Source organism: Nicrophorus vespilloides, unplaced genomic scaffold (assembly GCF_001412225.1).
Source record: "Nicrophorus vespilloides isolate i.1.1-1 unplaced genomic scaffold, Nicve_v1.0, whole genome shotgun sequence".
NCBI lineage: Eukaryota > Metazoa > Arthropoda > Insecta > Coleoptera > Silphidae > Nicrophorus > Nicrophorus vespilloides.
This window is the reverse complement of record NW_017096438.1, coordinates 3,267-9,020: the sequence shown is the minus strand read 5'-3', so window position 1 is coordinate 9,020 and position 5,754 is coordinate 3,267. Positions and strand designations below refer to the sequence as shown.

Here is a 5,754-nt window from a genome sequence, read left to right as displayed (position 1 = left end):
CTGCAACCTATCGCATGCAAAGCGATCATTTTACCAAGCTCATATATTCAAAGATATATGGATTAATATAATACTTGAAGGCCTCGGGTATTTATCCTGCAACCTATCGCATGCAAAGCGATAATTTTACCATCTAAGCTATAAGGTCGTAATCTACATATCTTCAGATATATTTCCGTCTTGAGATATGTACTTATTGAAGATGATGATATTAAAACTGTTTCCGCCCGGGATTGAAGCGGGGACCTTCCGCGTGTAAAGCGGATGTGATAACCACTACATAACGGAAACCTATATCTCCAGATATCTGTAAGATAACAAGCTCAAATATTAAAAGATATATGGATTAATATAATACTTGATGGCCTCGGGTATTTATCACGTTACCTATCGCATGCAAAGTGATCATTTTACCATCTAAGCTATAAGGTCGTAATCTACATATCTTCAGATATATTTCCGCCTTGAGATATGTACTTATTGAAGATGATGATATTAAAACTGTTTCCGCCCAGGATTGAACCGGGGACCTTCCGCGTGTAAAGCGGATGTGATAACCACTACACCACGGAAACTGATATCTCCAGATATCTGTAAGATAACAAGCTCATATATTCAAAGATATATGGATTAATATAATACTTGAAGGCCTCGGGTATTTATCCTGAAACCTATCGCATGTAAAGCGATCATTTTACCATCTAAGCTATAAGGTCGTAATCTACATATCTTCTGATATATTTCCGTCTTGATATATGTACTTGTTGAAGGTGATGATATTAAAACTGTTTCCGCCCGGGATCCGCGTGTTAGGAGGAAGTGATAACCACTTTTTTTTTTTTTTTTTCATTTAGAACAGTGATAGTCAACATTTAGATTTTATTACCTTTTTTTTGTAGAGGAGAGGAAACCTTACATAGGGACCATGGGTGGAGTCATGGTACTGTGGGATTCTTACCGCATCCTCAATCTGATCATTTTTTACCTTTTTTTTTTGTAGAGGAGAGGAAACCTTATATAGGGATTCCTACTGTGGGATTCCTACCGCACTAAAAAGTCCTCAATTAAAATATCTTTTCTTTTTTTTTGTAGAGGAGAGGAAACCTTACATAGGGACCATGGGTGGAGTCATGGTACTGTGGGATTCTTACCGCACTAAAACCTCTCCCCTTCTTCGCCAGCATGCAGGACCTGTATCGCTATACTACTCTGCAATGCTGATTGTCATTGCCTTTCTGGCACTTCCCCTAATAATGCTGGCCTCCACTGCCACCACCCTCGTAGGCTCTCTGCAGCCTCCGCTCGTGTTCTTCCTTGTTTAGTAGCACCTCTATTATGTACGCCGCTACAGCTCTCCAGCTATCCACACTCCTCAACTCCACTTTCACCGACGATATTTTCAGGCTCCAGCAGAAATCCCACTTCTGCCTCCGCCCTGTGCTTCCTTTCAACCCATCTGCAGCACCTACATAGCGTATTCTCAGGGCTATCGTCCTCCTCACAGTACCAGCACGTACTCTAGTAAGAATCCCAATTATGCTCGCTCGTGTTTCCTTTCACCCATCTGCAGCACCTAAATAGCGTGTGCCAGGGCTATCGTCCTCCTCACAGTACCAGCACCTTTCATCCTCCTTCTTCGCGATGAAGTGCAGGTACTTGCCAAAGCATCCATGGCCAGACAGCGCCTGGCTCAGGTGAAATGTTGTTTCACCGTGCTTTCTGCTTAACCAAGGCTCTATTTGCGGGATTAGGCGCCGAGTCCAGGCTCCTTTCTCTGACCTGGCCTGGCTCAGGTGAAATGTTGTTTCACCGTGCTTTCTGCTTAACCAAGGCTCTATTTGCGGGATTAGGCGCCGAGTCCAGGCTCCTTTCTCCGACCTGTGCCATTTATCTTGCCATTTTTGCAGCAGTCTGGCTTGAGCATCCGCTTTGGTCGCGCCCTCTGCCTCTCATTTGCGGGATTAGGCGCCGAGTCTAGAGCTCCCTTTCTCCGACCTGTGCCATTTATCTTGCCATTTTTGCAGCAGTCTGGCTCTAGCATCCCCTTTGGTCGCGCCCCTCTGCCTACCTCTCTCCAGAACAAGGAGCTCTATTGGTGGCACACCAGCTATCACCTGCACTGCGTCTCGGGAAATTGTCCTATACGCGCTGCATATTCTAATTGCTTCTCTCCGTTGGACCGTTTATAGCTCTTTTCTATTGTCGTGTCCCAGGGATGATTTTCTGGACACTGTGGGATATCTTCTGGTATCTTATGTTGTTGTCTGTTGTGGAGCCTTAGGTTTGGTAAATAATGAATTGAACGAGTTTCACTTTTGGTTTATTATTAAAATATTCTTCAAAGTGTTTGCTTTATTGCTTATTCTGCGTCTGGTTCCCAGTTGAAAATAAGGAGGAATGTTACAATCGGTCTCACGGTGAATGTCCCTTCAATGCTGATGTTTATATATAATATGGCGACTAAGAGACATTATATTAACAATAATAATTGTAATAATAACGGTTGGACACAACACTATAGCTTAGAACTGACATTGCCTGTTCATATAGGAACAGCATACAGCATAATAGATTGAACCACTAGTCCTAGCAATCTTCTCTTGCTAGACTTCGGTCCACCCTTGTTGTGCATCAACCTGCTTAGAGCTGTAGTTGTTTCTGCTGCTCGGATGGCTACTGCCCTGATATGCTCGGCGTAGGTCAGGCTACTGTCAATGGAGACCCCCAGGTATTTAATAAATTTCTTCGGTATTATTTCTGTGCCTGATATGGTAAATTTTATAGGTTTTGCTTTCCTCCTTCCGATCAGTAATACCGCTTCTGTTTTTTTCTGGCGCAAGTGTCAGACCTCTCTCTGACATCCAGTTTTGTATGTTGCAAGTAGCCTTGTATGCCTTTTCAGTCAGTTCCTCTTCGGTCTTTGCTACCACCACTACTGCCAGGTCATCCGCATATCCAATAACTGTTATGTCTGCAGGTTGATTGATCCTTAGCACTCCGTCGTAAGACAGGTTCCATAGGTGTGGGCCTAGCACTGAACCCTGCGGAACTCCACTATTTATTAGCATTTGTTCTTCGCCTTCGCCTTCGGTGCTCGGGATCTTTATGGAGCGCTCGCTGAGGTAGCTTCTTATAATTCTTTTAATGTAGGGGGTAATTCCTCGTTTGTTTACCTCATCCATGATGGTCTTCCATGCGACTGTATTGAAAGCGTTTCTGACGTCCAGCGTCAGTAGCGCGCAGAGCTTTCTCTTGCTTTTGGTGCCTGTTCTTGCTTCCTTAGCTATGTTAACCACTACACCATGGAAACTGATATCTCCAGATATCTGTAAGATAACAAGCTCATATATTCAAAGATATATGGAATAATATAATACTTGAAGGCCTCGGGTATTTATCCCGCTACCTATCGCATGCAAAGCGATCATTTTACCATCTAAGCTATAAGGTCGTATTCTACATATTTTCAGATATATTTCCGTCTTGAGACATGTACTTATTGAAGGTGATGATATTAAAACTGTTTCCGCCCGGGATTGAATCAGGGACCTTCCGCGTGTTAGTCGGGTGTGATAGCCACTACACCACTGAAACTACATATTTTGAGATAATTTGATGATACTTGTTGAATTAAAACGGTTTCCGCCCAGGGAAGCACAGAAACGGATATTTCAAGATAATCCGTATATAAAACCCTATATTATAGGGTTTTATATTATGTAAATGGTAATATTTTAATATAGTATTATTAGCACTTAAAACACATCAAACATTTTGTGATTTTCGTATACTGTTTTTAATTTGCATAGTAGTTTAAACTCCAGTATTATTACCATCTACATGGTTCATTCCTCAATTTATCAGTTTCTTATAGAGTAAAATTTCATTTTGGGATTATGCGACAATATGTAACATTAACAATAGTAAATAGATAAATTTAGATCTTTTTAGGCCTCAAAATATATTGAATTCGTTAATCTAGCAAACATTAATCGAGGTCCACTGTATTTATTAGAATCACATTAACATTGATTAATTCTGATAATATATTACATTTATCACATTCAATACATATTTTAAAGTGTATAAATTCATATAATAGTATAGTATAGCTTTTCAGGTTGTATGATATTGAATTTGAAATGCGTATTATTTAACAAAATATATTTGAAAAAATGTGTAACCTTTTGTTGCAATGAAAAAAAAATCAATTCAATTATTATTGTTTTTAAAAATGAGGCGTTTTACCGAGAAATTAAAAAAATATATGATTTTCATTCGAATAAATGAAAAATTGTGCTAGTCAATAAATCGTCACAGAATAGTAATTGCTATTCGACGTGCACGTTGACATATGCAAAAAAAGTAATAAATTCCGTCAGGATTTAAATGAGAGCGTGGTAATTTATTGAACCGTAAGTCTCAAATTGCTAGTGACCGAAGTATAGACTGTTTAAAATTGTATTTTTTTTTAATTAAAATGTATGTCAAAAATCTACTATGAAGGATGTATTTTGTGTGGGCACTATGTTAAGATAGGAATATTAAGTGATTATATTTTCAAAATATAATTATAATTTTGTTTAAACTATGATTTTTTGAACTAAGTTAGAAACTTTTAAGAAGAAATTATAGTAATCATAACTATCCATGATCCATGATCTGTATCAAAAATATATTTACTGAATTTTAAAATATTGAGTTATTAAATTGATTTTATACTTATGGTAATTGAAATGCTAACATGTTTTGTTTTGAAAGAAGAACTAAGTTGCACATATAGTTTAATTAAAAATCAAGATTTAATGGTAGATTAAAATCAATTATAGAATGTTGTCAAGAAATAAATTATAAGTATATAAATTAGTAAAATTTACTAAATATATTTAATAATAAAAACATTAGAAAAGAACAAATAAAATATTTTGAAATTATTAAATTATTGAATAACATAAGTACTACGAATGACTCAAAATGACCCGTTTATTAAATATTTCAATCATAGAATTAATGATACAATATACACTAATTACATTAATTCTTATCATTTAATGAACTTAACAACATGTTTTTGTTCAAAACAGTCATATGTCACGGTACTGTCATACGAAGGCGGTACTATCTACCTTTTCGATGTAGAAATCCGTTCATTAGGTAGTATTTCAACATGTATTTTAAACTGCATGATATTTGCAATTCGAGATTTGGAGGAATCTTTTAGTTGTACATTAGATAATGTATTTACAAAATATTCTGGAATAACTAACTATTGAATTACGTTAGAATTCGAATGAAGACAATTATTTATTTAGGGGTTAATAAATTTTAAAAATATTATTTTGGAAATATAAACCTAAATTATATAAATTTTATAAAAAAGAAAATTTAATTAGTGTGAAATATAGTAGACTAAATATATATTTAGAAACATAAAATCGTCTATTTTTGTCTATTTTTTTTTTAAAATATATAACATCTTAAAGTTAAAATTTTATTGTATTTAGTTCAGTCATTCACACTATTTAAATAATCTCGTAATCTATCTGAATGGCACAATATTTCAGCAACTATTTAATCATCTGAAACTTTCTAAGCTATTTAGTATTGGATATTAATGGATATAATTCAGTACTCTATCAAATATTATCAGATAAACCTTCTAACAACTATTACTAATGTATTAAATTTGCCACATTAAAATACAGCTAAAACATAATGGTTTATTTTTTACTAAAGATGAAAGCAATACCTATA

General features: G+C 35.9%; 3 non-coding genes across 3 annotated transcripts; all 3 read right to left on the bottom strand.

The window, feature by feature from the left end:
- Nucleotides 1-218: 218 nt before the first annotated feature.
- On the bottom strand, nt 219-291 carry Trnav-uac. The gene has a single exon. It is a non-coding gene; the product is annotated as a tRNA-Val (tRNA).
- Nucleotides 292-502: 211 nt separating this feature from the next.
- Nucleotides 503-575, bottom strand: Trnav-uac. Its single transcript has one exon. It is a non-coding gene; the product is annotated as a tRNA-Val (tRNA).
- A 2,946-nt stretch (nt 576-3,521) lies between these two features.
- Nucleotides 3,522-3,594, bottom strand: Trnav-aac. The gene has a single exon. It is a non-coding gene; the product is annotated as a tRNA-Val (tRNA).
- Nucleotides 3,595-5,754: the final 2,160 nt, after the last annotated feature.